This window comes from Falco punctatus (assembly GCF_963210335.1).
Source record: "Falco punctatus genome assembly, chromosome: 2".
Taxonomy (NCBI): domain Eukaryota; kingdom Metazoa; phylum Chordata; class Aves; order Falconiformes; family Falconidae; genus Falco; species Falco punctatus.
In genome coordinates this window covers 120,746,592-120,768,713 of record NC_137581.1, presented here as the reverse complement: position 1 = coordinate 120,768,713, position 22,122 = coordinate 120,746,592, and the positions used below count along the sequence as shown (strand labels likewise).

The window sequence follows — 22,122 nt, the reverse complement described above, 5'->3', positions numbered from 1 at the left end:
CAGCACTGGACTAACAAATTCATGTGCTGAGCTCAATGTTAATCAGCTTCTACCCTATGGATTCCTCAAATTTGCTTTTAAAGTATGCACTATCCATTTTGTGCAAAGAGCAGATGTGCATTTCCAGCATATGTTGTAATCAGAAAAGTCCAGAAGATAGTAGAGTAGACGTTACCCATATTTTGTTAGGGTTTGCAGCGTATTGATAGCACATACAGCAAATCTCTCCACTTTTTTCTATCTGCTGCTTTGGAATGCTCCATCTCTTTTCTTGCACATTACATTGAGCAATCCGTAGCAATTTCATTTTGCTTCCATTTGTCAGAGACTCTGTTCCTATCAGTTTTCACCTTCTTGTGTTCTTTGTGACACTAATTCAGAAGCTGTAGATATCTCTGCGCCTGTCTCCTGTCCTCGTTTTAACTTTTGAAACAACATAAGGTCTTTTTCTTTTCTTGCATGAAAGCCAGAAATAGCTTTATTCTGTTTAGGTCGCTTAGAAGGATGGGCTTTCCTCGCTGTTGAGTTCGCTTTGGGGACTGATGGCAGGCTGAGGTACGGTCAGTCTCAGAAGAGCCCTATTGTGGGAACTCAGCTCGCTCGTACTTTGGTGGCAGCACTCAGTACCAAAGTTGGTGAGACACCTTGCCCATGTGTTAGGCTGTGTTTATAGTGTGTGTTAAATCTAGCTGTGGATCCTTTGACCATAGAAAGCCTCCTGTTCTGCCTACAAAAGCCACAACCTCAGGCTAGAATGTTATCCAAGTCTTATATTTCTTTTAGGTTAGCCACATCAGAGGCTGATTGGATCTTTGCCTTTGGTATGCTGTCTTTGTGGCTTCCTCCTGTCTACTGTCTGCCCTGGCCATGGAGAAAAGCATCGTAAGTCTATGTTTGTCCTGAGACAACATTCACCTGGGTACCCCTTCCTTCTCCTGATCCGTGATCTTGGAATAAGGCTGAAGAAGTCCTCATTAGGGCCTTGGGGTTGGTAGAAGGTTTTCATTGCAGAACTCCCTCATTGTTCAGTAAAATGAAGTAGCCAGAAGTCAGAAAAAGCTTAGTTAAGGTTGAAAAGTAATCCTTATTTCTCTAGCATTTTGATTATACCTTGTATCTGTTCTTCACAGATGCTTAGCGCTCCAAATACTGTTGGCAAATGATGTAACTTCTAATTCTGTCTGACCAGCAAGCTTCTGAATAATAAGCCAGTAACACATGGAAACACTGAGTGAAAAGATTATTTCCACAGGCTCGCATGTGGGCATTGCCAAATGATGGGGTTAAACGGAAATCCCTGGCAGCTGCATGCAGAACTGTTTCCTGGTGGTGAAGCTGTGGACGGAGTTCCCAGAGGAGGATTGAGTTTGGCAGGGCTTGAGATCACCTTGCTGACTCCCACTTGGTAAGTGGATCTGGTTGGGCTGGTCTGCCCCTCTTCTGCTTTGTTCCCATTCGCCTCAGTGTGTTGAGCTGAGGGGACCAGAGAATTTATGTGTCGTGACTTGTTGCTCTCTTGGTGTGACTGTAGGAGGTAAAGGAGGTAAGATCCCCTGCAAAGCTGCTTCTGCAATGTCTGTGCACTACTGTCCATGCGCTGTGTGGCTCTGCACTTGACTCTTGCAAGAGCTAACTAGCGATAGCGACAGACTATCTAGACTAACTAGAAGAGTAACCTGTAGGCAAATGCTCTCAACTAAACTCCTGCCCCTGGGGCTTCTGCTCATATGAGATTGGAAAGGGAGGAGTAAGGGCCCCAGGCTATTGTGCCTTCTCGCCCTATGCTTGTGCATAGTCTCTGAATGCTGAAAAGGGAATTCTGGGGCCTTGTCGGAAACATGTTTTCCCTCCTGTCCATTACCTAGCTACTGCTATTATATGTGTATCAATTTTCATCTCTTTCTTTTTTTGCAAACGCCCTTTTATCATAGGACATTTCTGCCTGTCTCATCTTATAGATGTGTGGTGGGAACCAACTGACCTTTTGTTCTCTGCAGATGGAAGGAATATGACACCAATGTACTTTTCTGGTTTGTTACAAAAATTAACATTATTTCCTTCTCTGTGCCTCTCCCACAGTGTTAGTGGAGTGATGGGAATGATTTGCCTGGGTTCTTTAAATCTGCAGCAGGAGAAGTCAGGGAGAAGCATGTAACTAGATGTTCTGTAGTGGCACAAAGCTGAGAGAAAATCTTCAAGGGTAATGTTCTGTCCTTAATAATGTTCCTTGTTCAGTATTAGTAGAAAATTACTCTTTCTGCATTCCTTCATATTGCTGTATAATAAACAACAGCATAATACTGAAAATGTGAAGTAATTTAATAAGTTCAGGCTTTGTTACAGCTAATGGATAACTACACACAGGAGTATAGTAAGTCTTGAATGACAGTTTTATTTGATTACTGAGCCTGAATGCTGTGTTCCACAGCACTGCTTTACCATAACACTGTGTTATGCTGTAGGAAGTCCGATTACCCTCAGATCCGATTGAGCAGTTCTGCTTCTGTGGCCTCCTGTCTCATCACATCTGACAGACTGTGCTTGGTCAGTGCCTGGGTGGAAGACCTCTGGAGGAGATTTATGTTTGGTAGGGAGAAGTCCTGGTAACTCAAATCCATAATTTCCTACCTAGTCCAAACTGAACCGAAGTCTCCGAGGGTAGTGCTAAGTATTGTAAGGTTTGATGGAGTTTCTACTTTCAGATGTGATGTATTACTGAGACACAGGCCAAATATTGAGTCTTTAAAATGGATTCTGTGGTTTCACTTCAGTTTGGTTTTTTGCTAAAGTAAGGGTTTCATCAGGTATTATCACATTGTCCCGTGGCTGCATTTTAATGATCAGTGAAACGTTTTCTAATGGAGCATAAAGATGGCAAAGAGCTTTGCTGTATTAAACGTATTATATCTTTCTGTTAGAAAATCACAATGACTAAAGGAAACAGAAAGAGATCAGTTTTTATCAGACACTGCCAGGCAGATGGAATATGTTTCTTCCTTCACCTGTGCCCGTTTTTTCCATTCAACCTCTTACCACCATGCTACTTTGGCAGGGTGACTTTGGGCAAAACAAGAAAAGACATTTGCCAGTTTTCTAACGAAGCACTGACACTGTCCTTTAATACTGCCCTGAGAGAAGTCATGGTATTTTGCTCTTGCTTGATAGGAGGCAGCCAAATGTTGTGACATTTTATGATGTGCAGGAGCTGGGAATGAGGTTTTGTCCTTAGGCACTGAATTAGTTAACTGTTAGATTTGTTTTGTACCCATTGAAGTTCAGTCCTGGTTTACTGAACACCCAAGCCTCATGCTTCTAGTTTGTTTTATTCCTCGCAGGTACACCCTATGAGTGTGGAAGGTAGGGGCACTTCAGGCAGTTTGCAGTTTCTGTTGTGACAAATGTGGAGGTTGCCAATTTTAACCAAGATTGTATTGCAATTTGTTACTTTGTTGGATTTGTGCACAATTTACTGGTTTCAATTTTTAGAGGTTTCAGTAAACTTTTTCTGGTTCCTACATTTCCATGTATCTTTAAGGAAGTATAATATTAAGTGGGTTTTGAATGATAATTTTTCCTTGTCGTACCTCTTTGACAGAGATCCCAGGACAGGAGGAACAGGACCTAATTCTGAATTAAAACATAACTTGCTGGGATGTATTAAGGTAAAGATTGGAGGGAGATCTAGCTACATATTGTTGCTGTGCTGGGATACCACAAGGGCAAAGAGCTTGCTCTTTACTAGAGATAGATTTGGGCCTGTAGAGCCCACTTGGAGATGCTTCTAATACCACTCGTAAGTCATAAGACTTCAGTAAGCAGCATTGCATCTGCATGAAGACTTTCAAAATGTGCTGTAAGTGGTCAAAATAGGAGCTCTCTGTATTCCAACAAGTGGCAATAATTTATTTTGACTTTCAAAAGGATTTTGTTATCCCCATTCATGAAAGACCACTGAGGATTCTTGGGTAAAGAATGAGAGGAGGAGCCCTTTGAGAGAGGGAACAAAGGCTGAGAATAAATAGCTAATTCTCAGTGTGGAGGGAGGTTAATAGTGGGGCAGGCCAGCTAAGAACTTGAAAGGAGTGCCTGTAGAGTGAGGGAGATCAGAGAAGGTGTTTTAGAGTCCATCACCTACTCTTTAACATCTTATTCACCACCAAAGCTAGCTTAAGCATCTAAGGAAACTGCTTTTGTCTCCCTAATTAAGACTGAACTGTAAAAGCAGCTAAAACTTATGCAGCTAAACTGAGGTCAAGTAGATGAGTATTGAGGTGTCAGGGTCCTATGAAGGCAGCATAGAGATAGTGTGATGAGGACGCTTGTAAGACAGAGCTCCCACCTTCTCTTAACACTTGCAAAGAGAATGCCAGTTTGCAGGATTTGATTCCATGTTTTATAATCCTAGATAAGGCACTTAATAGGGCAAAACCAGCCAAACTTTCTATTTTTCTTTAAAGCAGCCATTTCTGTATTGTTAGGCCTAATAACATCTCATGACAGAGACATCAGAACTTCAACCAGCCCCTGTTCTCCACCATTACATGAGGTGTTTTACTAGCTGATTTTGTGTAGATTACGTCAGTGCATGGAGCAGCCAGTGAGGGGACCAGTAATATGTAGCCTGTGGATACAGAACCCAAATTGATCATTGCTCTAAGGAGCTGTAAGCCAACCTGACAAAAGCAAGTGCCCCCTTTTTTATCCACTTCTGTGGATTTCCCTAATGTGCCTCTTTTTATACATAATAAGGGTTATCTTTGCAGAATACCATAATATTTGTATTGTGGATGTTGTGTGTATGGGGAAAGGAGATACGGACTGGAATGAAGTAAGGAATAGAACCTGATTTACTTCTGGTCCCATTAGATTTGAATACTTCCTTATTAAGTTAAGTATTTGGCCCCAATTCACTTGGCAGAATGAGCCCTTTATACTAAGGCACTGTGCTGTATATACCTCAATGTCATTATTTGCAACCAGCTATTCTAGTACTAGAGCTGAGTAAATAATGCACAATCAATGGTTTATCCTGAAAATAGCATCTGGTTTTTCTGCTTGTGGAAACTCTTGATTTCTTGTAGTGGTTACTCAGTAAATATTTTGTATTAATAAATTGAACATAAACCCGGTTCTGTAGGTATTTATGTACTGTTTGAATTGGGAAGATGAGTTGTGTTTGGGGTAAGTAATTTGGTGTTATTTTTATGTGGATGGATGTGCATGAAGCTTAAATAGGTTTGTACAGTCACCTTGTCACCAAGAACTGTGTTTAAGTGTAACACTTGTTTTTAGCATATAAGCACCTTAAATTCTTTTTCAAGCACTTCTGCTACTGTAACTCAGTGGCATAAATATATTGCAAAGTAAATGCAAAAGTGGTCCATGTGGTCAAAGCAAATCTTTTGCATATTTTTAGGCTTAAAGACACATATATATATATATTGAAAAAAGTTATACAGAGTATTCAGTCACATTTTAACTCATCTTTGTTTTGCTCAAGGCGAGTTGCAGAAGTTATTGCACATCTGCAGGGTGCTGCATAATGTGCTGCCTCAATTAAAGCATACTTCTGGAATGGTATATTTTTATCTAACCCATATATTTTGAGTCAGAAACTGCATGCAGAATATAGCCAATTAGTGACTGCCCTGATGATGTAATGGTTTTCCTGTAAAGTGCTGTTGGTTGCCTGGGGAGAAAGTGGGTGGAGGTGACAGAGCACTGCAGATACTCCTCTCTATTGCATGCATTTCATCACGGCTTTTAATCACCTCTCTCTCTCCCTTTCCTCACAGCATCAAACTGGTTTTGGAAAGAGGTGTTAAGCCATCAAGGCAGATCCATTCTTCATTCTTGAGAGGGTGGCAGTGAGCACAGACATCATAATCTCCTGTGCAAGTGCAGGTAGAATTGCTCTAACACAGCCAGATTTGTCTATAAATAGTCAACAGTGTGGAGGGGCTAGGTCATGGCTAAATCTTGCTCATTTTACTTGAAGTGATTGAATTTTGCCCACCAAAAACCTGCACGATTTTCCCAGAGGAGGCAGGATATGGCCCTGAGTGATGGAAGACCTGCTGAGATATTGCCTATGAGAGCGTTAGCCAGAGAGCCACTATAAGTGTTTATTTTTACAGCTAGATCTAAAGAGTTAAATCCTGTGTCTGGGAGCTGTGTGATGGACTTTTGTGTGTTGGGTGTATAAAGCGGATGTGTAATGTGCACAGACAGTAGCTAGCACTCCCACAGAGGTAAAGATAGCAGGCTTCTATTCTTTTAAGTCCATCCTTATGCAAGTTGGTGACATTGCATGGAGAGAAGACTTAAAAGATTCTCAGCTGACACCATATTTACAATTAAGCAACAGGCTGAGTTTTAGCTTAATTTTTAAATTTCCTTATGACTGTAGCTTCAAGTCATCCCTCTTCTGTTATTTTCACATATTTTTCTGGTTTGGTTGTATATATAGATACAGTATCTTATGCTAGAACGGCTGAGATGAGACTGCTAAGACCATCTAATCTGTATTATAGAGAGCTGACATGCATCAGAATACTAAGTTGCATCTTCCTTGGTGCCAGTAATCGACACAACCAAACAGCCTGTGACTGCATTAAATTGCTATGATTTTTGACAGAAGAGACCTTGTTTGCATAAATCCCTTGAATACCTATGGGAGTGTGATTACAGCTTTAACAAAGGGAGAGGTTGAATACAAATTTGGGAGGGCCAGAAAGTGTTTAGTATCTCTTATTGTTTTCATCAGAATTCTAAATCTTATTCATGGAGATGACTCTGATCTTTATATCAATGCACAAAAAGAAAAGAACAGAGGAGCAAAAAGACTCTTCTCTTTTGACTGAAACACTGATTTTGTTATCGAGTTACCAATGAGGGTCCATTTGGGATATTATTCAAGCACAGAGATCAGTGCTGGCCTTTTGTAAGAGCCCTTAAATGTTTGGAATACATTTGCCCTTGAGGGAGATAATCTACTGCAAAAAAGTTAGATTCAGATCAGGAGATAGGGAAGGTGGGATTGTGCTTAGCACATTGATGCTTGCTGGCAAAGAATTTCTGTCTTAAGCTTAATACTACCTGCATTCTTTTGTAACCCTCTATACTTAATAGCCGGATTCTGTTTTCTGTGTCAGGTTTTGTTCATGAAACAAATTGGCAATTAGCCACTGGCTGAGGGAACAAAGGGTATTTGTTTGGAATAAATGCAGTGATCAGGATATGTCTTGCTATTTGGTTTCTTTTGAGATCAAAAATACCAGGTATGTGTTTTTTGAACCGAATAAGTTAGACTGCTTATTATACTTAGAATAGTAATTCAGTTTTATTTTTATACCCCATATTGTCTCTTGTTGCTTTGATGGTCGTTGTTTTGCCGTGTGAGTGGACAGTTGACTTCTGCATGGACTCACAGAGCAGAGAAAAATGATGAATGAGCCTTTTTCCTATCTGGTACCCCATGTAACTTGGCCAGCTTTCCACTTGGAAGCACAGTTTCACTTCTCTGCTAGTATCCTGGACATCTCCGTTCTGAACAGAGGCATGGTATTTGAGACCTGGGCTGAAAACTCCATCAACATCCCCAAGGCTGGGGCATATCATCAATGTATACAAATATCTGAAGGGATGGTGCAAAGAAGACAGACCCAGCTCATTTCAGTTGAGCCCTGTGACAGGACAAGAAGGCATGAACGGAAACACAGGAGGTTCCTTCAGAAACACTTTTTTTTTTTTTTCTTTTTTTTTTTTTATTTCTGTGAGGGTGACAGAAATCGGGAATGAGTCAAATGTGGAAGCAGTAGGGCAATCCAGACTGAATTCAGGACCCTCAGACTCAGGCCTTCAAAAATACAGCCACTGCTTTTGGACTACTGTAAATGTATCGGTTCATTCAAATTGTACCAGGGTAGTTCAGAATTGCTTTGGTTTTAAGCTTATGCCTAAATGAGTCTCCTGGCAGATCTGAACATCACTGAGAGAAAGATCACGTTCTGAACTTCACATTGGGGGATATCCATGTGAAACCTGAAGTTTGGGCTATGTTATACTTGCATATGCTAAGTTAAGTGAATCTGTGTATTTGTTGTGGCTGAGGATTTAAAAACTACGCCAAGATGCTCTGACAGTCCTGGCTCACTGCAATATTCTGTTCCTGCTGCCCAGTGCCTGGAAGACTGTAATTTAGCATCCTGTGCAAGTTTAACCTTCCCATTGAAATTTGGAAGGATTGGGAATTCTTTTAGGCATTTTAGAAAATTGTAACCTGAAGTTTTATCTTCCTGTGGAATTTTAATGGCAGAACTGCATTGGTGTAGTGTTGCTGTAGCTATACTGATACAGTTTTCCCCATATAGATACAGGATTTAGATCCCCCTCCCTAGTTCTGATCATTCTTTGTTTAAAGTTGTTTGAGAACCGCCCTGATTCCTAGAAGTGGTCTGAATCTGAAATTACTCTCCACATGGACAATATAAAGGTATACTTAATCATATATTGTACTGACATAGGTTTTTCCAATGGACTTCCACAAATGGACCAGGACTATTTCTGTCTGTCTCTTTCCCTGCCTATCTTCCTTCCCCACCTTTCCAAACTAGAAGAGCTGCCAAAAATGGACATTTCTCCTTCCAGAAGTAAGATCAGAATAATTCAAATAACCTTTTTAAGCATTAGCACGGGTCATTAAATAGCATTGTAAAGAAAATCCACTCTAAATTGTATTATGAGTTTATGCTTTTATCAATATATAATGCCTCGGAAGTGAGCACTTTACTTTCGGTCATAAGTTTTGACAATCCCAAAGAACCTTGTTAAATGAATGTTCTTCATCAATAATGCAGAGTTTCTAGGAATACCTATTTATTTTAATTAGGGTTTTTTGTGCCAAGTGGATGGACCACCATATGTAGCAGCAAGAGCAACAAATGTATTACAAAGGAGACACAGGTATTATCTACCTTGTCCTGTCCCTGCAGTGAACATGCTGCTCTGTACCTTCATATTTTCTCTGGCATTGTTATTCCCATCAATGCTACCAGAGGATCACAAGCACAGGAACAAGAATGCCTGCAAAGTCAATTGTCAGTCGAACAGCAGGGTGCAGTTATGTGTCACGTAGTCCAGTGTTATTTTTGATACAGCATTGACAAAGATGTATCCTTTAGCAGAGCTCCTGCAGGTCGAGGCTGACATGGATGTGCCTATGCGAGTACAGGCAATGTAAAGGATTGGAGTGAGATGTGTGTGATGCATGTGTGTGGTGGTGACAGAAGGTTGTATGAGTGGGTGAAGCTGTGAAGAAAAGTCCTGCATCTGTCTGTCTTCCCATTTCCTTAGTACAAAATCCTGTGATCTTCAAGCTGATGTCTTACAGCTCTGCAAGAAGATGGGCTGCACCACTGTGCTGGGACCACTCTGTAGTTGTACGGGTTACATGATAGTTGCCAGTTTGACACACAGCACCTGCTCTCACTGGTCAAGGGGACATGAGTGCTGTCGAAGTATTTCATTGTATTAGTCCAGAGGCACTGCAAGAGTTGTTCTGTGTGTTAATTCAAATTTGAATGATCTGTAAAACTTTTCTTATTCTTCCCTTTTGATTTGCAAATAGCTTGACATTCCTAACTAAAATGGTGTTGGTGTCCTCAATTACATTTTAAAAGTGTAGTTAAAGATTGAGAACATTGAAGGAACTCAATCTCCTGCTGCTCAGCTAGTGCTGTTTCTTGTCAGAGTACTTCAGAATTAAGATGATGCTGATCCTAAATTATGTTCTAATTTGCTGGAGTTACTAAAACTGGAGTTTTAGTGACATTTAAGCTGAATACCAGCTATCTGCAAGTTCCTAGTTGTGACTTCCTTGCTATATGACTTTGAATATTACGAAATATTTCTTAACTGGAAAGGTTGTCAAGTATTGGAACAGGCTGCTCAAGGATGTGGCTTAGTCACCATCCCTGGAGGTATTTAAAAGACGTGTAGATGCGGTGCTTAGGGACATGGTTTAGTGGTGGACTTGGCAGTGTTAGGTTACCGGTTGGATTCGATCATCTTAAATGTCTTTTCCAACCTAAACAATTCTGTGATTCTAAGGGTAAAATGGAAATATCTGGGGTTCATTCTGATTCCCAGTAGAGCACTTATGTCCTGACATACTGTTACCTATTTTGTATCTCTAATCTTGTCTGGGGCTCTCTAAGCAATTAAATAGGAATCGTTTAAAGGAAGTCCATGAGAATTGCCACACTTGTTTAACGTTATATAGGTAGGCTTGCGTAGCACTCATTTGCTTGTGAAGGGAATTCACCTTGTCTTTATGCATATGATTTTTTTCCTATAAGAATTATAGCCATGCATAGCATGTGAAGCCTAGATCCTAGTGCAAAGAAAGAAATGAGGCCCTATGGCCAGCATTCATTCATCTCTTGCCTTCTTCCTTCATAGTTGGTAATGTTGCACCTTCTACACATCTGATTAAGAACCTAATCTTGGAAGTTGAGGGGTCTTGCAGATCTTCCTGCCTCATACAATATCAGCCTGTAGTGTGTGGTGTTTGTATTTTTTTCCCCCTGAGTAAAAGAAACTAAACCAATCTCAAAACTTCTTTTAGAATCAGTTCTGCAGTTTGGATTTTTAAATGTGTTGGCTTTGATTTTGTGTGAGTGAAACTATTTGGTCTTGAGGCTTATTGTTTCCCAGATACCTTGCTGGTTCAGGAATGTCCATCCTGGTTTGACATTAGTTAAATCTTAGATCTGCTGGTGCCGAACTAGTAAGCTCTTGGTGACTTCAGCAGAGGCATGCCTAGGTACTCACAGGCAGAATTTAGCTTTTAATTAGCTTACTCTGGCTTTTTTCAACACTTTACTCAGCAGAACAAATTTGGAGCAAATGAAACATCTAGAAATTCCAAAGCACTGCTCTTAGTGGCCAAACGTAGCCAAATGATGAGCATCAATATTTAGCTTGCCAGGGGAGACTGATATTGTCTTTAGGCAGAATATGTCAGTGATTAATGTATTTTTCTTGTGCAGAGAGATTGGGACTGCCTAAACATATGGAGGTTAATCATGGGACATGTTAAAATCAGGGCTAGGCAAAGAATTGCATACAGCAGTCAGCACTGGTTCAGGGAATGGGTGGGACAAACGATGTGCTGGATTCCTTCAAATCAAAAATTGTTGATTATTAGATTTAATGAAATATATGTTTCACCATGTAACTAGGTTTTATGGAACAATACTTTTAATAGGGAATAAGTATATAGCAGACATGCTATGACTTGTATTTGTCCAATTTTGCTTTGACACGTTGCTCATGTAAGCCCCTCTTGGTAGGCATGAAGGCAGATATTTTTTGCATGTGTTTGCTGAAACGAGCGAACCTGAGTAATGTGCTTCAGGCTGAAGCTTGACCATCGCATCCTAACCAAGTGGCAAACATGGGTATGGCTTGAAAATCAGCAGTGGAATGAAAACGTGGTGGGGGCTTGCCTGCAGGGCCTGTACTACATTCATCTTGGAGACACAATATTGCTGATTTGTTTACTCTTCCTATGACACGTGAGAGCTTGCCCGTCTTGCTAGCTTCTTGACAGGGCTTTTGCAGGGAGCCTCTGTGGATTGAAGATCTGCATCTGGCCTAGGTTTAGCTAATGCAAAACTAGACACTGGTCTCAGCCCTGTTAATTCAGGGCCTTGAGTGCTGAGAGGAGTGAGCCCAGGAGTTACTTTCCCAGTTCTGATTCTCTCTGGGGCCAGGCTCTTCACAGGAAAGCAATATATTGTCCGCATCTGCTTTGGCTAGCTGTCCACTTGCACTGAATTGCAGTGAGACCAGCAGGGAGAGTGGGATATTAGCCATGAATACCTACTCATGGCGGAGCTCTGTGAAGGAAACACTGTCCTCTTTTTGCAAGCATCTTTTGCAGAAAACAAGGCTTTTATAGCCCTTGGGAAAGGCCTTGTAAAAGTTGGCTTTGTCTTCTGTGTTTGGAGCAGCAGAAGGAAGCTGCTCACTGCTCTGACTGTTGTAGGGGAAATGCAGCTAAGTGGAATGCTGAGCGCCCAGGTGAGGTGTGTTTACATCAACACCTTGTGCTGTCTGTCTTGCTGGCAAACATTATTGTGGGTTTTTGGTTTTACTCCTAAGGGAGAAAGAGAGGAAAAGACCCCTAGCAGTGCAAATGCAATAGTACAGCCTTCACACCTTGCAGCAGGTAGCTGTGGCAGCAGGCATTTTTAGATTACCAAAAGGCTGTGTCATTGCTTGCTGCCATGTGGCACAGCTGCCATTTCCCTGCTTGGATAGGGTTGTCTCATCGGTCTTGGTGCCTGTGCTGCTTGTCCAGGCTGGGAGAAAGGTACTGAAATAATAACAATAATAATAACAATCGTAGTAATCATAGGCTGTTAGGGGAGTGTGGTGGAAGCTCCTGTTGAGAATGCATTGTAAGCATATTGACATATGGAAATGTACTTCAGTCCATTTAGTGCTTTGTTTCCCTGAATACACTTTGATGACATAGGATTGTCATTTTTTTGTGGGCTGGGCAGTTTCTTCATGTTTTGTTCCATTTATGTGTTCTGTAATTACAAAGTGGGAATGGAATCTCGAGTTGTCTCTCACCTGGGATATGAATCTTTTGCTCAGTGCATGCGTGCTTGTCACAGCACCAACAAACTACTACATTAAAAAAGTGTTAAGGCTGTGAAATGTATGGAGAGGCAGAGATGAGGCATGAATCTCCAGCCTCTTGGTGTGGGGCTCAGAGGAACATCAGACTACTGAACCACACTCTCTTCTGCTACTCAGCAGAAGTTTAAAACTTGGGTATATGTTTCTGTGCTTATTTCACTCCTTGAACGGTATTTTCCCTTTTGCTTGAAGTCTTATGTCAGCTGATTCTGGCAGGCTGGTGCTTCTCTGGATATCCTATACTTCCTTATTCATTGAAATAACAGAAAGAAATGCCCATATAAAGTGGCAAGTGTGTGTGAGCAATGGCTGCCATGCATGAGAAACCATTTAATGCGTAAATTTATTTATATCAATTTTTACTTGATGTGTATTTACATTGTGTAATTACATGTGACTAAGCCACTTACGTAATTAGCTATTTACAACTATATTATTGTACATTTAGAAACGCACACTTTACTGACCATAGTTTTGATGTTTTTTTTTTAATAAAGTATATTGTGCAAGTAACCTGCATATGCAGAACTTGGCCTTCAAAATACCTCAGCTGCTTGAAAATCTGGTGATTCTTGTCCAAGGAATTTAAAATAAAAGTACCTTTCTAGCTAGTGCAGCTGTTGGAATTCTGTTTGGAAGTGATGCTGCTCATGGCACATGGCATTGTGCGTGCAACTCTAATGGTGTTTAGAAGATCCTGGTTTAAGGAACTGGATTAGGTATCTACCTTCTCTTGTGAAGTTACTAGTACAAATTGCTGCATTTCTATCATATGGAAGTCTTTTAAATCTAGTTTTATGAATGGACAAATAGTATAGCATTGTAAATTAGGCATGTTCTCTAACTGCTTTTGGGTTTACACAATTAATTTTGAGGCTTGGGCAGGCTTTGCTTTCTATTTTGTAGTGTATCCTTTCTGTGTAGCCTGCCTGGTTGAGAGCAAAATTGTTCCTAGATGTTAATGGAATTTAAACTGGAACAAATACAGAAAGATTTTTCTTGTTAATTTTCCAAATCCTATTCCTAGATAAAGTCTAACAAAATTCAGGATGTTTGCTCATAATATGTTTAGGTTGTCTGAGCCTCAAATGTCTTGGCATTCCAAAATGAAGTAGAAGTTTTTTTTTTAAATCGGATTTTTAAATCTTGTCTCTTTGATCTTTAAGCACTCTAAATTTACTTTCCTTTTGTATTTCCTTTCTTTTTGTGTTTGAACTCTTTTCTTCATGGAGCTGAAGTGCTTAACAGCTGGTGCCTGAAAAAAATTTGGAATAAGTGGCTGCTGCTAGTTCCAGCAGATAATGTTTGAGGCCTGTTTTATTACTGCAAAAACTGATCAGTTGTATAATCAGTTCTTCAACTGTTGAAAATTCGATGCTGTGGTTTGCAGAGTAAATTGCAGAGTAAAGCTGTACATTAAATGCTTTTGTAATGCTTCTGAGTTAGCCTCACATTCTAAGGGCAGAAATGAATAATGTAGTGAGAGATTCCTGCTTAAGCCTCTCCCTTTCTCAAAGGAAGGCTGATCCAGACAGGACGTGGCATTTTGGAGTTGTACTTGTTACTAAAGTCTGAGCTTTGTTGCACTAACTTTTTTCTTGAAATAAAAAAATCTCCCACTGCTTTACATTATATGCTTCTGTCCCCCTCTTGATTGCGAATGATTTTATTTATTTATTGGCGGCCAGTGTCATGTTCAGTCCCTCTAAAATGTGGATTTTTCCTGTGATCAGATGTGCTGTGTTCTACTGCTTCAGTATCTTCTGTTAACGCGTAGCTTCTCTGCTGCTTTGGTGCTGTTACCAGGGGTGTACTTACACCACTAATAAGGTATGACTAAGCAGATAGGATTCTTTAAAACAACAACAACCAAACCAAACCCCCCCAAAAACCCCACGAACCAACAACTGCTCACACAGGAGGTAGAGCCTGATAGAGAAAGAGTTGGGGAGGCTTTCTGGTCTGTCCTGCAGAGGGTCAGGCTAGAACATTACAGAAGTCCCTCTGGCCTTCAATATTGATTTGAAGTTAGAAGTAAGATTTATGCTGTTCTGAGGCTGAATTGCAGCACAAAGAGGGAACATACAAATATTTCTGATTGCGGTGGAGGTACTGGTAACTGAATTCATGCTATGGAGCATGATACAAAGAACTCGGAACTTTGGTTCTGGCATTTGTAAAAACTGATAGTTGGGGTTTTTTGTCTGCCACTGCCTTGCTGGTTCTGCCATTTGGTACTTTGTAGGGTTTTAAACAAGACCAGCTTCCATGTATGAGATTTTTGTGGTCCCCCTTCTGCGGTGCCTTTGCTTCACCTGGGGTGACTGTCTTTCCTGGAGGTGCTTAGTGACTGCTCCAGCAAAGAGACTTCTTGGCAGGGACACTTGACACAGACATGGCACATTGTCCCTCTTTAACTGGTCCCTGTGAGTGCATTTCCAGGGCTCTGGCATGGGTACCTTGCAGCTGGAAATGAGTGGATAATGGGTTAGATAATTCACCTGGAGGCTGTTGACTAGGGCAACTAATCAGCATGACAAAGGGTCCCTGGCTTTGACATGTCCTTCTTCTATATCAGAAGGTTATAAACAAGTAAGAATACTTCTGATTGTTGAATAATCTGCCTTAAGAAATCAAAGTAAGAGTAGCTAATTCTTAAGCCAAAGTTTTGAAGAATCGATGAAACAAAATGTTAATCAGAATCTCAAAGTGGTGCATTTTTACATACCTGCTTCCTGAAAGAAATAAGCAGCTTAATTCTGGGAGCAGGCCAGCTGCTGTGCCGTGCTGTCTGTGGGGTGGTGGGCTCCAGCATCTCCCATGTGTGAGTGGCAGGCATCACGGGTGTGTGAGGCCAGCTGCCTTTGGGGCAGACGTGGGTGGCAGCTGCTGTGAATGGTAGCAGGAAGCCCGTCTCATTTCTTTGGATACTGCTGGAAAGGAAGGCCCAGACCTGTGGTTGACAGGGGGGAAACTGATGCCCTGTCCCACCCATGACAGCCCAGCTCCACCTCTGCTTGGCTGGGCAAGCAGCGTGGCATCGCTCCCAGCTCAACAGAGAGTTCCTGGAGAGACCTGATGTCCCACAAAGCTGCTTGATAGCAAGCGCTTGCCTTTTGTCACAACATGGTGGAGATTTCTGAATGTGTTGGCCCCGAAGGTGCCAGCAGCCCTGACTGCCCCTGTTGAGGTCCCGCTTCAGCCCCCCAGGGCTGTTGATGCGGGCCCCAGCAAGGCTGCAGAGTGCTCATCCCCTGGCCTGCCTGTTGGCCGGGCAGCCCCTCTCACAGGTGCCATCTGTGGCTTGTCTCCAGCCCTGCTGGTGGCCCTGTCCCCTGGATGGGTCCTGTGTGGCCCGTCCTGTGGCTCCCCAGACAGGCTTTGGGGCTGGCTCCTTACTTGCCTTGTCCAGGACTGCTGATGGACCCCATGGCCAAGGTCTGCTTCTTGCCCCGGACTCTGTGCTTGCTGGTGAGGGCCACCAGGGCTCCTGGCTCGCCTTGCCCTGCCCTGGGGAGCAGCTGGCCCTTTGCTGCTCCCCAACACTGGGTGACTCAGGTGTCTGAAGATACTGTGTGTGTGCGTGTTGGTGCTTTCAGGAATCAGGTCTTGAAATCAGTTTATTAGCCCTACAGGGGAAATAATGTTAGTTAGTACTTATGGTAGCTCATGATAGAAAATAGCTCTTTGAGATCTCTGGCAGAGCATGATGAACCAATGCCATGATGGCCTAAGATCATTAGCAATATAGTAACTGTGGTTTTCTGCTGGGTGGGTCTGAAACGTGGTGTGCTTCTACTATTCCTTTTGACAGATGTGCAGCACTTGTGAAAAAGAAGCTGGGATTTCAATTACTGGATGCTTCTTCATAAACCTGGAATGTGCTAGCGGTATGGTAAATCTGGCTACAAATCTTAGTGCAATGTAATGAATTTGGGTACCAGCAAGGTACCTGAAACTGTTCTCTGTATGGAAACCGACAAAGCATATGCAATACCCTCCTTTGCGACAGGAGGAGAGAAGGTGGTAGAGTGAAAGCTTGGCTATAGAGGCAGTGGTTTGGTTCAGATCATCATGCTGCAGGGCTGTTTTGGAGGTGCTGGAAGAGGCTGGGAATGGCTTGGAATTGCTCAGCGTGTATGAAAACACAGAGAAACTATGATCTTGCAAAATGTTTCAGCTGGTGACATGCTTTTTAGTTTTCTTTTTCCATGGCAATTTAAAATTAGGGAGGAGTTCTAGGAATTAATTTTATTCACATTGCCCATGTTAACACAACATCTCAGGCTTCATTGAAGTCTCCTGTATGGAGAAGAGGAGGAATGGTTTCATGAAGTGTTGTGCAGAAAAAAGGAAACTAAATTGATGGAAGTCAACTGGTAAAAGCTTTTACAGTACCAGGAAGGCACACAAACAATGCATGTGCTGCAAACAGCTCAACTTGAGTCGTAGCTGTATGTTCTTTAGAGTTTGTGGATTCTTTTTTTGGTTTGTGTTGTCTTGTGGAAAAAGGAAGACACCTTGTTCTGATGGGAGCACTAATTGAGTCAGTCAGCAGTACCTAGTGCTGCTGTCTCACATCGAGCAGGTTGGCCTGGGCTGCACCCTTAAGTGAGTGCTTCTCTGCTCAGAGTTCGGGGGTGTCTTACACAACCATTTGCCCAGTGCAGAAGTTCACGCTTCTGTTTGAGACTTGGTACAAATTTGACACTAAAAGGCAGAGGGCTGGTGCAGTGTTTGGAAAAAAAGGGGTGTGTGCAGAGGACTTAAAATTGAGGGTTTGGGGGATATGAAGCAGTAGTGACCTGAGCTGGCCCTGGTTTTCTTAGGAAAGCAGGGAAACGGGTGGTAGTTGGTGCATCAAAAACAAAGGAAGATGGTCTACCTTGGTTTACATATTTGTCAAATTGGTCATAGACAGGAACAGCAGTGAAAGTTGTGGAAATCCAGCTGAGTGGCTACAGTAGTGGGTGATTACTAAAAAAGAGGTAGATGTACATCATGGATTTAGAAGGATTCTGAATCTCTGTAACTGAGAAAGGTGACCACATGGGTTTTACTTTCTCACATAAATTAAAACCAGGTATTTGTTGGTAGGATGTATATTCTGACTTCCATTTGTCAGAGGTTTTTTTGAGATGCTTTCAAGGTGTTTATAAAGTCTGATCTTCCAAAGGAGAGTCTTCAAGTTCTATGGAGAATGTTGAAGTGTAAATTTTGAGGATAATGTTTAATTGCCTATATCCCAATTCCCTCTGGTTCCCTACTTTGTCAGAGTACTGGATTATGTTGCCAGTTTCTCTATACCAGTACTGCTTGTAGATGCAATTTTTTTTTTTTTGTCCCTGTTACGCCTGCTGTCAAACACCCATCCATCTGTCTTAATCTATGCAAGACTGGCATATGGGCATATCCAACCTGCTGTGCTGTTCCTACTTAGTCCTTAAAAGGCCTTAGGTTGGATCTAAGTTGGGAGAATTTTTCTCCCAGATAAATAACTTAAAGGTACAGGTGATGAAATACTGTGTAAATATAAGGTATCTGGTAGATATAAGGTAATCTAGTTGAGCTACTGAGTTGCTTCATCAACCAGTTACTAGGAGATCATGAATACATACATGCATAAAAATAGACTGAAGTCTCACCTGAGTCTCTGCCTAAATTTTCCCTAGAATAAATATTTAGGCACAAAACATGACCTGAAGTGCGTTGGTTGGTAGGCTTTTTTCTTTTGGGCATGCAAAACCTGGGTAGCCTAATTATTACTCCTATAGGTGTATTTTAGCTCCAATAGCTTTTGCTAAATTTACTGTGTTAACTGAAGTTGATAAATGAACTCACATGAAACAGTTATTGAAAGCTAAGTCTGTCTGCATCATTAATTGCATGGTGTATCCTTGGAACAAACATCTTTTCTGTAAAAACATCTGCCCACAAGGTCAGCTGTCCTTGCAAAGTTATGGTTTATAAATCAGATCTAGGTATTTATGCTGATAGTTGGTTTTGTTCTTGTCTTGTTGTACACAGTTCATAGTTGTGGGGTTTTTCTTTTTTTTTTCTTTCTTCTGAATAACACCATTATGGAACTTTGTCTAAGCCCGATATGAGCAGTTGAGGTACTTAGTAGCTGAGAGCCCTTGTCTGGTACTAATGTAGATTTTTGAAAGAAAGTGATGAAATGCTTTAATTTACTGTGTGTATAGAAACAATGTGAGTGTAAGTAGAAATAAGTGAATTCTGTGAGTAACTGCTTCAAAACGTTTATATACATACCCAGGTGTATTGATCTGAGTTAATGCTATTATCTCCAGGCAGTGTGGAAGTACTGCAGATCCCTTCTGTGAAATCTAGGCTTTTCCTAGCCATGCAAGCAGATGAGGCTCTTCTTGTCCTTATGCTTAGTGTCTTGTTCCAGAGGTGGGGGCTGCATCACTTTCTGTAGGCTTGCTGAGTGTTCTCGTGCTGTCCTTGTATTCCTCTAGGATGCTAGAAGTAGGATTTAGCTGGCAGTGCCAGGCTGGGGATACAGTGTTGCCTGTTTCTTTGCTGACTTGCTGCTGCTGCCTTTTGCACCGATTTGTCTGTGCTCTTTGCCAAGGTCCTTCCTGGCTTTAGCTGTTGTAGCTCCTTCCTTATTCAGTGCTGAGAATGTTGCCTTCTCTCTGTAACCAGGGCTGTGTCCTGGTTAAATCTCTAAAAAGTATCTTTGTCCTTTTGCTTCCTCTCATGCCAGGGGAGAAATCCTAGCAAATGCCTAAATCTACTTCCCTGTTCCTCTCCCTATTAACTCTTCTTTGCCTTAAAACCTGCACAAATCTTGGCTGGAGTGTTCACGGGCTAAGGCATTTCTCTGCCATTCCTGGAAGAGATGCATTGGCATGATGATGATAAGGAGCACAGGAAGGCTGGGAGCAAGGAGCTAGGGCTAGGGCAGGAACGAAACTGGCTTATTTCCCCCACTACCCCAAGGGAAGGGCCTGAGGAACCACAACCAAAGGCTCACGCTGGCTAGTGGGCTCTTGCCATTTAACTGGCTGTCCTGCCTGTACCCCCGTGTTCTTGTGCACTGCAAATGTAATGACAAAGTCTTTGGGACAGATACTATCACATTGGTGTTTTTACTGCGGTCTGGCACAAATGTAGCATTATTACAATAGAAACAGTATATAATAATCAATGGATTTCATATAGAGAGCTTTAACTAGATAAAACTCTTTTAACTAGAGCTTTAGCTGAAAGAAAACAGAAATACAAAGGTGGAAGAGTTGGAAAGATTGTTATTTATATAAGAAACGTGAATTTAAGCTTGTGCTTTTTTTTAAAAAAACTTGTGCATAACGTTGTATATTCCTCCTTATATTATTTTTACCCATGCTCATAGTATTTGGTATTAAACTAGACAGTAAAGTCTCCAAAGCACAATTGTTTTCCCAAATGTATTTATGTTGCAAGTAGCGTGCCTTCATCTAGAAAGAGGAGCTCTTTGCATAAAATAATAAAAAGCAGTGGTAATTACTCTTGCTTGGAAGTAAAGATGAAAGTGATTTGGACTGTGGAAATAAGTTTTTCTTGCACGAAGTGTAAAAACAGTATGCCTTTTTTATGATCTTCCTGTGTGCTAGCTTAAACCACGAGTGTAGTTGTAGTCTATGGACATACTGTCTTAAACCAGACACAAGATCACATCCTGATGCACTTGTTAAAAGCTATTATAATCATTAGTGATTAGAGCTGTACTTTGTTATAGCTAGTTTTCATCTACTTTCTTAGGATTTCCTTCTTTTACTATTGGTGATGTTGCTGCTGTGATTCTTTCTCTTATGCGGCTGTCTCCGATGTTGTACACAGGTCCTGTTGAAGGAAGAATAATATGTTTTATGTATAAAAAGATTTATTATACAAGGCTAAAGTTTTATTTGAGAGAGCTTTTATGTATGTCTAATGCATTTCTAAAACACGATCTTCAGTTTCTGTGGCTCTGCAATCTGATATGAGCTTTCTAGCTGTCCCCAGTGTTTCTTTTAAGTTCATCATAGGTCTGCAGCTCTCCTTTGTTACAAGGAAGCTCTTGAAGCTGTCATTTGTATTTTATTCATGAATAATATTGCTAAAGTTCTTGCTGCTTGTCTGTTTTGTGACCCATTGTTATTTGTACGTTCTTTTCTCTGTTCTAATTTTAAACCTGTCTGTATTCCAATTTAGTTGGAGTGTTCAGTGTATTCCTTTTTGTGTTACTTAGAAGTTTTAATATCTCTTAGTGGCTTGATTTGAGAGGTCTAATGGAGCCAGCTGGCTGAGAAATAGATTTCTCCATTTCAGAGGCGAAAAAACCCCACCACCCTTATTTTAGGAAAATGACCGCTTTATTTCTCCAGCAGCCCAATTTGAGATGGAAATTAAGTTCAAAATTTTCTGGGGAATTCAGGTTCTGCAGAAATCTTTCAGATATATCAAGCTAAAAAATCCAACAAACCCTGATGTCCTTTCAATGATTTAACGTTTTATTTGAGATACTGTCAATGACCAACATAATAATGTTTTGGTCCCTTTTAATCTGATTTTGTTTTCACTGCTCAAAAATGTGGAGACAAAAGAATAGGTACCTTCAGATATAAAGTACAGGGGGATTTCCAGCCACAAAGTGAGAACATGTAGAGGAAGAAAGAAAACTTCTGTTAAACGTGGCTTTACCAACACTTCTTTTGATTTAGATTTAAGTTTTGAATAAAACTCAAAATGGCTTGAAAAATGCAACAAAACCACTTAACCTGGCGATGTTTCTTTAGCTGAATAGTTTTAAGAAATCTTGATAAGCTTTCCATGTGATGAAATAGCCTGTCGTTGACTGTATTTCAGCCTGTCAAGACTATTTCAAACAGTGTGTGTAACCTCACTACTTCTGACAAGTTACTTGAGTATATAGCATTCATTGTGCGCTTTATAATAACGTGCAGCATTTAACTCAGAGAAATTTTATAAGGAATATAATATTTTATAAGGAATATAATACTACTCTTCCTTGTAATGTCCAGGCTTTTCACAAATCCAAGTGCTTACCTAAAAAGCGTTGTTTTGGGAGGAATTGTTACCCTTGTGTGGCTGGTAATGGGTGTGAGTCTGTAGCTGGCCCCGCATGTGTCAGCCACCGCCGCTCTGTGCTCACAAGCATGACAGCACTTGTGCAAAGCGTGTGGCCACAGCAGAGTGGTGTTTTGCCCAATATTGATATGCCGCTTATTTACCCGATTCTCTGACAGGCTTTTCAAAATGCTTGGAGTCCCCTGCTGCTGCAGCCTGGCTCCCCACAGGTCGGGCTGCGTGCTTGAAACGTGCCGAAGTTAAACAGTGTCTCATCTTGCAGAATAAACCTGCAGGCTACGGCTGGTGGTACAGTGGGGTTGGTGCGGT

At 41.3% G+C, this 22,122-nt stretch overlaps 1 protein-coding gene across 1 annotated transcript in view; it reads left to right on the top strand.

Moving 5' to 3' along the window:
* ZPLD1 (zona pellucida like domain containing 1) overlaps positions 1–22,122 on the top strand; it is a 95,615-nt gene that overhangs the window by 28,212 nt on the left and 45,281 nt on the right. Inside the window, exon 6 of the mRNA XM_080376030.1 lies at positions 784–5,904. The gene's annotated coding sequence lies outside the window, so the exon portion shown is untranslated. The remainder of the gene's footprint in view (positions 1–783; positions 5,905–22,122) is intronic.